Source organism: Panthera leo, chromosome B3 (assembly GCF_018350215.1).
Source record: "Panthera leo isolate Ple1 chromosome B3, P.leo_Ple1_pat1.1, whole genome shotgun sequence".
Classification (NCBI taxonomy): domain Eukaryota; kingdom Metazoa; phylum Chordata; class Mammalia; order Carnivora; family Felidae; genus Panthera; species Panthera leo.
Genome location: NC_056684.1, coordinates 144,286,093 through 144,297,839, shown reverse-complemented (window position 1 = coordinate 144,297,839; position 11,747 = coordinate 144,286,093).

Sequence of the window (11,747 nt, the reverse complement as noted above, 5' to 3'; positions counted from 1 at the left end):
CCATGCACATTGGACTCCAGGGTGAGGAGGGAAGGCTGGTGGCTTGGAGGGCCTGCTGCCTCAGCAAGGTCTGGCGCGGCCATGAGAGGAGGCCTTGTGTCCTAGGAGCGGGCCTGCCCGAACATCCTTGCTGCGCTCGGTCACGGCTGGTGGCAGCCATGGGAAGCTTGGATCTCAGAGCTCGGCAGCTGTGCCCTGGACCAGTTACCTTCCCTGGATCTCAGGGTCTGCGTCCTTACGGCCACCACATTCTTCTGGGCATGACCGGCCTGGACCTGTCCCCTCGCCCCACCTCCGTGATTACAGATGCAAAGATGAAGGGGAACAGTGCCCCTGACCGACGCGTTTGTCACAAGCCCCCGCCTGCTTCTGTGCCTGTGTCCTCTGCTTTGGAGGTCAAGCCCCTGTTTGACGGGTGTTGGGGCTAAAGAGAAGGTGGTTCTTTTGCCGCTGTGTAGGTCCCAGCAGAGAGAAAATGGAAAATCAGGTCATGAGATCTAGGAAAGAATGTAGGTCAATTAAAGTTTAAAGCAGAGACGTTTCTGCAGTGGCTCCGTGAGTCAGCATCGAGTCTGGGGGAAGTGCCACAGGCACCTGAAGCCTGATGGGGTCTCGCGTGGGGCCAGGGCCTCTGGCGGGTGCCGGCAGCGTTGTCCCCACTGGAGGGAGCAGCCCAAGGTTGCTTGCAAGTTTTCATGCTTTTAAGCCGCGTTGAAATTCATCACCGAACACCCTTGACTGCCTGGGGAGCATCCTAACTCAAGCTGGGAATCTGGGCCAGCTGTTTATAAGAACAGTATTCGCTGAGTGAAGCCAGCAGGGCAGACAGGGGGTGACTTCTTGGAGGGCAGGAGGGGGTGGGAGGGAAGGGATCTGGCCACGAGCTCATACTTTCGACAACCTGCTCTGTGCCGTGCCATAATTTTTGCTCTCTGGCGCTGTGGAAGCCTCCCTGCACCGCACAGAAGGGCAGCCCAGCTCTGCTCCCGGAAAGGCTTCCCCATGGACAGGGCAGCATGGCAATTACAGGAACCCATCGCATGGGTGACTTAGCTGTCACCTGCAGCACTTGTGGCCAACCTCTGCCCCACCCAAAACACACAAACGCACACGGACGATTTGTTTGAGCTGGGCCTGGGTTCTCCGCAGCGGCTCTGGGAGGCCCTGCTCTGGGCCACAGCCACGGCTCGGCTCGGGTTTGGGCTCTGCTGTGGGCGAGGCTGTATTCACATCTACCAGGCTTTGGGACACCTCAGGTCCTGGGACTGTGTCTTCTTTCTGTTTTTTAAGCACCAGCATCTATGTTTTTAAGCACCAGCATCTAATTACCTCCCTCCCCAGATGCACAGGTTGAAATCCTAACCCCCAGCACCGCAGAACGTGACTGTATTTGGAGATGGGGTCCACACAGGTGTGGTCAAGTTAAGAAGGGGTCATTAGGGTGAGTCCTGATCCAATAGGGCCGGTGTCCTTATTTGTTTATTTTTTTTTTAGTGCTTATTTTTGAGAGAGAGAGCACGAGCAGGGGAGGGGCAGAGAGAGAAGGAGACAGAATCTGAAGCAGGCTCCAGGCCCTGAGCTGTCAGCACACAGCCTGATGCAGGGCTCAAACTCATTAACCACAAGATCATGACCTGAGCCAAAGTCAGACGCTTAACCCACTGAGCCACCCAGGTGCCCCAGGACTGGTGTCCTTATAAGAAGCAGAGATCAGGACGCAGAGATCAGGACACAGACATGTACAGAGACCATGTGAGGACATGGGGAGAAGATGGCCATCAACGTCCCAGGGAGAGAGGTGTCAGGAGCAAGCCACCCTGCTGAGGCCCCGAGTGGATTTTTGGCGTCCAGAACCACTAGCATATGAACTCCTGTTGTGTAAGCTGCCTGGTCCATGGTGCCTTAGGTCAGTCCTGGGAAACGAATGTAGCCCCCGTGTCTTGGGTAACTTAATGAGCATCCGTGGAATAAGCGAAGGTAGAAGTGATCTTGAGTAAAACTGCTGAATTCTGGGTGTCACTCTGTAGAGGAGGCCCTGGGGAGAAGTCACTCGTCCAACGTCAAACTTGACATTCACAGCGGAGCTCACGTCCGCGGGGACCCCCTCCTAGGCAGAAGCTTCTCCCCAGGTTTCTTTCTTCCTGGGCAAGGGGAAGAGGTCGACCTGAATCCTTGCTTTCCACATCTCCCTCCAGTAGAAGGTCTGGTCCACGTTGGGGGGTGGGGGGGGGGAGAGCGGATGTGCATGCGTGAAATAATGCTGTCCTCACTCTCCATGACAGGTGTCCTCACCGTCTGCTAGTGCTTGGAAAGAAAGCACTTCTTCTGTGTGCCAGGACTGAAGAGTTACCATATTACTGGGGGTTTTTAAAAAATTTTTATTTATTTTTTAAGACACACACATACACACACACACACACACACACACACACACACACACACACAGAGTGTGAATGGGGGAGGGGCAGAGAGAGAGGGAGACACAGGATCCGAAGCAGGCTCCAGGCTCCCAGCCGTCAGCACAGAGCCCGACGCGGGGCCCGAACCCACGAACCGTGAGATCATGACCTGAGCCGAAGTCGGACGCTCAACCGACTGTGCCCCCCAGGCGTCCCTAAATTAATTTTTAAATTTGAGTGTAGTTGACACAATGTTACATTAGTTTCAGGTGTGCATGTCGTGATTGGACAACTCTACATTATGCTATGCTTGGCCACCAGTGTGGCCACCTGTCACCGTGCAATGCTATTACAACACCACTGACGACCTTCCCTATGCTGTGCCTTTTATTCCCATGACTTACTCGCTTTGTAACTGGGAGCCTATGTCTCCCTCTCCCTTTCACCCATTTTGTCCATCTCCCACCCTCCTCTTCCTGGCCACCATCAGTTTGTTCTCAGTATTTGCAGGTCTGATTCTGCTTTTTGTTTGTTTATTCATTTGTTTTTAGATTCCACATGTGAGCGAAATCCTATGGTGTTTGTCTTTCTCAGCATGACTTGCTTCACTTAGCATTATACCTGGCAGATCATCCCGTGTTGTTTCAAGTGGCATGATCTCATCCCTTTTTATGGCTGAATAATAGTGTGTTTGTGTGTGCATGTGTGTGTGTACATGCACGCACACCACATCTTCCTTATCCATTCATCTATTGATGGACTCTTAGGTTGTTTTCGTATCTTGGCTATTGTAAATAGTGCTGCAATAAATATAGGAGTGCATAGGCATTTTGAGTTAGTGTTTTCATTTTCTTTGGGTAAAATGCAGTTGTGGGATTATTGGATCATATGGTATTTCTATTTTAATTTTTTGAGGAACCTCCATACTGTTTTCCCCAGTGGCTGTACCAGTTTACATCTACTAGGGAATGTTTTGCTTGTAATTATGCAATGGAAGTATTTACAGTAATTAAATGTATACTTTTAAAGGTTTAAGAGTTTTTACTTGACCTCCCTTGTAAATGAGACTAAATACCAAAGACCCCTTGTGATTGTGAAAATTGACTGGATTTGTTTAATTGATTTTAATTTTTTTAATGTTTATTTATTATTGAGAGAGAGACAGACACACAGAGCATGAGCAGGGGAGGGGCAGAGAGAGGGGGAGACACAGAATCCGAAGCAGGCTTCAGGCTCTCAGCGGTCAGCGCAGAGCCCGACGCCGGGCTTGAACTCACAGACCGTGAGATTATGACCTGAGCCGAAGTCGGTCACTCAACCAACTTGAGCCACCCAGGCGCCCCTAAAAACTGACTGGATTTATAAACATCATAATAATATTTTTAAACTGTTTATACTCAAAAACCAGGTTTTAAAATGTAGTATTTTAGGGGCGCCTGGGTGGCTCAGTCGGTTGAGCGTCCGACTTCAGCTCAGGTCATGATCTCACGGTCCGTGAGTTCGAGCCCCGCGTCGGGCTCTGTGCTGACAGCTCAGAGCCTGGAGCCTGTTTCAGATTCTGTGTCTCCCTCTCTCTGTGACCCTCCCCCGTTCATGCTCTGTCTCTCTCTGTCTCAAAAATAAATAAAAACGTTTAAAAAAAATGTAGTATTTTAGCACATTGAATATTTGTTTACAAAGCAGAGTAATTGTGCCTAGTCATGTGTGTGCACCACAGTCATCTTTAAAAACTCCCAGACCTTTTGCGATGGTGTGCCCAGGCCATTGGTGGGGGAAGTGGCTCACTGCAGCTAAGGGGGGGGTGGGTCTTGGCAGGGGAGGGGTGGTGACTGTCCAATTTGGGTACAAATTCTTCCACTGACTTTGGTTTCCCTGCAGAAGGAAATGCTTCTGGCCCTGTCACCTAAGGCAATGTCTTCAAACTGGGGCCTCTGACTCATTAGCAGGCTGTAATACTGGGTTGCAGTATTGTAACCAGCATTAAACAAATGGGGTAGAATTAAGGTTTGCAAAAAAAATACAGGACACCCAGTTAAATTTCCATTTCACTTACAAAACAAATAATTTTTTTTTACTGTAAATATACCCTAAATATTGTGTGGGATGTACACATACTAAAAAAAAAAGTCAGTTATTTATTTATCTGAAATTCAAATATAACTGAGGTCCTGTATTTTTTTTAATGGGCCAAAGATCTTTTTTATTTATTTAAAAATTTTAAAAGTGTTTATTTATTTTTGAGAGAGACAGAGTGGAGCGGGGAAGGGGCAGAGAGAGAGGGAGACACAGAATCCGACAGGTTCCAGGCTCTGAACTGTCAGCCAAGAGCCTGATTCGGGGCTGGAATCTGTGAACCACGAGATCATGACTCGATCTGAAGTCGGATGCTTAACCGACTGAGCCACCCAGGTGCCCCTCGGGATCCTGTATTTTTAAATGTTTGTTTGTCTGTTTATTCTGAGAGAGGAAGAGAGAGTGTGTGTGTGTGTGGGGGGGGGAGGGGCAGAGAGAGAGAATCCCAAGCAGGCTACATGCTGTCCGTGCAGAGCGGGACACGGGGCTCAATCTCATGAAGTGGTAGATCATGGCCTGAGCTGAAATCAAGAGTTGGATGCTCAACTGAGGCCCCCCGGGCAGCCCAGGAGTCCTGTTTTTTTTTTTATTACTAAATCTGGCAACCCTAAGTAGCATAGAGTAGAAAATACCAAAAGGGGCCATATACATATATATATATAGGCAAGTATCGGGACACATTGGAATGTAGTTCTTCTTGTGAGCTGGAGCCTGCGGTGGGAAAGCCCTGTCCTGGCACTTGTGCGTGTTACCTGCGGGACAACCGCAATGGCGTTTAGCAGGGCCTGCTGTGTAAGAGGGGGCACCTGGGCTGCTATAATGACCACCGTCATTCTGTGCTCTGCCTCTTTTTTTTTTTTGGAAAGGATTTTTCTTGAAAGAACTCAGAGCCTTCAAATGTTTATGGAAACGTTACTCAGAAAATGTCCCCCGTTGATCAGGCTCTCACCTGTCTTCTGAGGGCAAGATCTCAGTCCCGCTCTCCGGGTCTCACCTGGGCCGAGTCGCCCGCCACCAGGTGGGCAAAGCGCCAAATGCCAGCGGACGCTCCCAGCCCCGGCCACCAGGTGGCGGCACGCGGCCGCCGTCTCGGCGGAGGTCGGGTGTCCGCAGACTTCGCTTCCCGCTCGTGTCTCCGGTATTACTCGCGGCGGCCCGGGCCGAGGCCTTTTCTCATCCGGATTCTGCAGCCGGCCGTGCAGCGGCCCCGACGTGTTCCCGAACCCGGGAGGGAAGCGCGGTGGGGGGCGCCAGTCCCGCAGGTGCGGCCGCGCGGCCGCGGCTCCCGGGGAAGCCAGCGGCGCCGCACTCGCCAGCCCGAGCCCAGCGGCTGCGGCCCCCGACAGGTGGCGCCCCGCGGTGCCCAGGCCCGGAGGGCCTCCCCGCGCTGCGCCCTCGCCCTCGTTCCGAACCCACCTCCGAGGGTTCGCAGCTTCCTCCCCACCCGCCGCCCCTTTCCCTTGACCTTACTTTTGAACTTAAACTCTTCACACGGTTAGTGGCCCCCAAATGGTTCGACTCCTCGACACTGCCGAAGGGGGTCCGTCTCGACGTAACGTTGTGCTTTTTGCCCCGGGGAAGAGGCCATCGCCCCTTCCTCATCTCCTGAGTATGGGGTCCCAGCCTCCCCGCCCCCCCACCCCTTCTCCCCCACCCCCCACGTCCTCTCTCCTGCCCTGGTGACGAGTGTCAAAGCTGTTGGACAGTCTCCCAGTGGAGGAAGAGGAGGTGGGGGGCTTCCGGGGTGGGTCTGTGCGGGTGCACTTCGAGGCTGCTGGGGACCGGGAGTGGACACTGCGCCCCGGGGAGGCCACAGCCTGCGCCCACACCGGCCCTCTTGGGGGCTCCACAGGCACGGACAGCGAGCTCTTCCTCCCGGAGCGAGGGTGGGTGAGGTCCGCAGCGTCTGTCCCCATCCTCTGGGCCCCGCGCTCTGTTTCTTTAGGGTTCTAGGAGAGAGACCAGGCGTTGCCGTAGCCTCCGGCCACAGGGCAGGAGCCGGATCCGTCGGAGTCAGAACAGTCGAGGGAGAGCTTTCTTACTCCAGGTTGGGCAGACTGATCCTGGGCTCTGTGGGGTTACTTCCTGTGTTCCCGCATGCACATGGCCTCCTCTCCCCCCAGCCAGGTGCTCACGCGTGGCCCCCTCGAGTGGCAGGTGGCCGGCCCACCTCAGTCAGCAGACCCCTGGAGGGGAGGGAGGGGGGACAGACACAGGGGCAGGTTCTGAAAGGGCAAGTGGGCATCTCGATGAATAGGAGGATTTTACAAAGGGGACGCGTTGCACGATTTTGCCGGCTTCCTGGGAATTTAGGATGTGGGAGAGATTATCCCAGCGTCATTCTGCTTCTGCGGACAGTGGGGCTCCGAGGGGCACCTGAGGGAGGGAAGACCCTTCTCTCCTGGCCCCAGCCCCGCTTAGGCAACACCCGTGGGAGCGACCCACCACGAAGCTTCGTTTTTTTGTTTTTGTTTTTTTTTTTTCGTGGAACTATGATTGCTCACGGGGCAGAGGTGGACATCGCTGGTCAGGCCCACTGCTCCAGAGAGGGGGCAAAGCCTGGGGAGTCGCCCAGCCCCAGAGGCAGAAGGGCTTGAGGGGCCCCGGCCCGGCCCCCACTCCAGCAGGAGAGGTGCTGTGGGAAGGCACACACCTTAAGAGGGGCCTCGGAGACTCTTTGATCCACATGTTCATTCATTCATTCATTCATTCAGCCAGTCTCTGCTGAACCCTGCCGGGCACCAGGCCCTTCCGGGCACCAGGACTCAGGGGCCAACCCAGGCCCGATCTCACGCAGCTGACGAGTCTTTGGGAAGAGGGACGCTGAACGGGTAGAGGTAGAGGTCAGGGGCCACGAGGCACACATCTGGCTCTTGCGCTCTTGTCTTGGGGGCCTCCTGGAGGAGGAGGGGGAGAGTGAGGGAAGGGGGCGGGCAGGAGCTGTGTGGCTGCAGCGCTGAGGGGGGCAGGTAGGCAGGGAGGTGGGATGGGCCAAAAGGTCTTCAAGACCTCAGTCCTCTAATAAATGTGACTGAGTCCTTGGGCGACAGGAAGCTGGCTGAGTAGGGGTGAGTTGACCAGATCTGCATTTGAACACCAAGACCAGCCCTGGAAGGGAGCAGGAGAGAGCCTGCCTGCTGTCACGGATCTGCAGTTAGGACGCTTGGATGGGGCAGTGGCAGGAACAGAGGCAAGCAAGCAGATTTCATACACTTTGGGAGGGAGGATTTTTTTAAGTTGTATTTATTTATTTTGAGAGATGGGTGGGGGGGAGGGAGAGAATGAGCCGGGGAGGGGCAGAGAGAGAGAGAGAGAGAGAGAGAGAGAGAGAGAGAGAGAGAATCTCAAGCAGACTCTGCACTGACAGCTTGGAGCCTGATGCAGGACTTGAACTCATCAACCATTAGATCAAGACCTGAGCAGAAATCAAGAGTCGGATGCCTAACCGACTGAACCACCCAGGTGCCCCGGGAGGGAGGATTTTGTATCAAGGGGTGTGATTAGCAGCACTGGGGGCTGGCCGGCAGGGCATCTCTGTCCCGAGTCAGATGGGACTGTGTTTCTGTCTTTGACGACACCCTCATCTCTAGGATTCCCTTCAGCACTTGTTTTATCCTCTAGTGAAGTCTTTTCTATCCGGAAACCTTTATTCTGTGGGTCAGGGAGCCAGTGTAGAATTTGCTGCTTACTAAAAATATTTGTTTCAGCTGTATAATCAGTAGCTGGTAAATATTCAAGGGTGTGTCTGGGATTCCACTGGGCTTATAGTAAAGTGGATTCAAGGGAAAATTCCATTTATTTCCTCACAGAAGGGATCGGTTGAGTAGGCTGTGGTCCGTCCTTGGAGGGCTAAAGAGGATGTACCCACGAAAAGGAATGGGGACTCTTCCTGTAGATGGCCACAAGCAGCCTTTAGGATGCACTGTTTTGGTTGGCAGAGTCATAATGGTCAAGGTATAAAGATATTCTCGCCCTAATTCTTGGGACGTGAATGTGCGACAAGGAGAAAGGGACGGTCCGGGTGTGATTAAGGGTGTCCAGTGGCATCATGAGTCCTTCAAGGTGGACAGCCTTCTCCACCTGTGGTCGGAGGGAGAGAGGTGATGACAGGTTAGGGATGCGATCCTTCCGGCCTTGAAGACAGAGGAAGGTGGGCCGCGAGCAGGCCGCCAAGGTGACCTCTAAAAGCTGTGTGTGCGCTGCCCTTGGCTCTTTTCCTTGAGTTGTGCGTCTCGAGATGAGCCTCATCGCCGCCAGTGGCTGTGGGAGTTCCAGCTGGTCTGACTGCTGTAGACAGTTTATTAGGCTGGTTCCTTCCAGGTGCGTTCCAGCCTGTATGTGGCTTCAGCTTTTATAAAGGCACCGAGGTCCAGATTGTGGAGGGAATCTGGATCTGTCAGGATATTGAAGTTTTCGTAGTGGAATTATTAGGGCTGAAGGTATGTGCATTTAAAACCTTCATGGGTCTGGCACATCCCCCTCGCCCCCCTGCATGGGAACCACGCGTGGACGGCGGGGTTCTAAGCTCCACCATCTGGTGCTAGAAAAGGAGGGGCGCATCGCTCCGCTCTGTCTGGTGAAGCTAGTTGGTAAAGGGAGAGAACAGGCCCCGGAGGGTTAGGGGGAAGCCCTCAGGCTCGTGGGGACGGCGCCCAACTGGAGTTTTTGCAGCGGCTGCCGCACTCTGTCCTGAGCTCCCCTGAGCTGTGGCCACGCCGGTGGGGTTCTGAGCAGCTGGCTCAGGCTGGGGCTTTCCTGGGACCCCTTCGGGGTGGTGCCCAGCAGCGTGGAGGCGAGGGGACATTTAGAGAAAGCCTGCCTCTCCCTCCCGGGGGTGCCAGTGTGAGCTGGGGTCCAGCAGGGGCCTGTGTAACCTGCCAGGTGCCCCTTGAACTAGAGAAGAGGGAGGGGACATTCCACTCGGGTGGGCAGCTGTGCTGGGACCCTGGGTAGTCTCGTAAGAGGCTGGAAACCCCATGAAGAGGGCGTTTGTTGCCTCACATGAACTCATCTACTAGGATGTGATTTGAGCGGGTGGGGGAGACAAAGGGAACTTCCAAATGGTTTCTGAGAAACTCCAGAGAAACAGGAAAAGCAAAACAGAAAGTGAAACTTTGGGATTCTCCGAGATTTCTCTCCAGCCTGGCAGACCCACCTTCTGTCCCCAGGAGGCTCCTAAGCTGGGAGTTGGTCAGTTTACAGGAGCGAGGCATCTAATACAGGGACGGTGGCTCCTCTCGGTGGCCTTAAGCCCGACTGAGGGGGTTTTGTCCTCTGTCCACGCCCCCTGCCCCTCTGCCCGCCCCTTCTCCTGTAGCCTCGTCAAGGCCACCAGTTCTCCTGTGTCACCTGGACGTGTAACTCATGAGGCTCTACGGCTTTCGAGGTTCCTGGTCTGTGCTGCTGGTGGGGGAGTCCCCAGAACCGAGGTGTCCCTCATGCCCAAGCTTCCAGACCTGGGCAGGATGCCGAGGTCTGGCCGCCCAAGCCCACTAGACACAGTCCTCTTCTGATTGCTGATCATGTTCATCTCGGACTCTTAGAGAACTGGGGGCAGGGCGCCAGGGTTCCAGGGCAGCCTCCCTGCGGCCGCTGAAGTTTGGCCCCTTTCATCCAAACGCCTTGCGAGGGCTCCGCTCCAGGCAGGTGACCTGGGGGGACACATTGTATGGACTTCCCTTCAGGCTGTGGGAGTATCTTTCTGGTTCCGGATTCTGGATACAGCATGCTTCATATTCAGAGCCCAAAAGTCTTTGCATCAGGAAAAAAAGGATTCTCTGGGAGCACCCCCCCCCCCCAGCATTTCTAGGAGGAGAAGCTCTGGAGTTGCCTGTGGGGCTGGCTCCCCCGTTCTAGCACCTTCCAGCTGCAGGGCCTCAGGCCATCTCCTTGTCTCACTGCATATCTATAAAGTAGCACCTGCCTCATAGGAAAACCCCCGGCACCGGACAGGGGCCCTGTTTTGCAACACGTGGGGAGGGGGATATTGTGGTGTGTGTTTAGGGCAATACCAACATCTCTGCATGCTCGCTGTGTTCTGTGAGCTCTGTGTCCCTTAGTTAAGTGTGGATATGCGTGTGCTTCTGTCTCTGTGAGCAGGAAGTAGGAACACAGGGAATGGCAAATGAGCCAGATGGTCCTCAGAAACCAAGGCGCTGTCCTAGAAATGGAGGACTGTTCTAGAATGTTGAATTGAGTCCCTAAGGACAAGGCTCGTGGGAGTGTGCTGTGGAACCGGGTTGAAAGAAACATGGGACCCGTCCGACTGGGTGGGGGAGGGGATTTGAAGGGGCAAGGGCGATCGTGTTGCAGGGAAGAAAGAATTCTTCTCTACCTCGGGGATCTTCCAGCTGGACTCAAGACTAAGCTGACGTGAGATGGGTCAATGGGACAAAAAACCCAAAGTTTTGTTCTGTGTGCACGGAGGCCTAATATAAAACTGAGATCTAAGGAAGAGACCCAGATGGGCAGTTTTTGTACTTTTAGACAGAGAGGCACTAAATTTTGAGAAATTGGCAGGATAAAGAAAACAGGTGTTTGGGAGATTTGTTTATTTGTTTGTTTGTTTATTTATTTAAATTTACATCCATCCAAGTTAGTTAGCATATAGTGTAACAATGACTTCGGGAGTAGATTCCAGTGATCCAACCCCTACATATAACACCCCGTGCTCAACCCCACAAGTGTCCTCAATGCCCTTTGTCCATTTAGCCCATGCCCCCAGCTACCTCCCCTCCAGCAACCCTCAGTTCTCTATATTTAAGAGTCTCTTCTGTTTTGTCCCCCTCCCTGTTTTTATATTATTTTTGCTTCCCTTCCCTTATGTTCATCTGTTCTGTGTCTTAAAGTCCTCATATGAGTGAACTCATATGATATTTGTCTTTCTCTGATTAATTTCGCTTAGCATCATACCCTCTAGTTCCATCCACATAGTTACAAATGGCAAGATTTCATTCTTTTTGATTGCCGAATAATACTCCATTGTGTATATATACCATATCTTCTTTATCCATCTATTGATGGACATTTGGGCTCTTTCCAGACTTTGGCTCTTGTCGATAGGGCTGCTATAAGCATGGGGGTGCATGTGCCCCTTCGAAACAGCACACCTGCATCTCGTGGATAAATGCCTAGTAGTGCAATTGCTGGGTCGTAGGGTAGTTCTATTTGTAATTTTTTTGAGGAACCTCCGCTCTGTTTTCCAGTGTGGCTGCCCCAGTTTGCATTCTCACCAGTGGTGTGAAAGGGTCCCTCTTTCAGTGTCTGGGAGCTTTG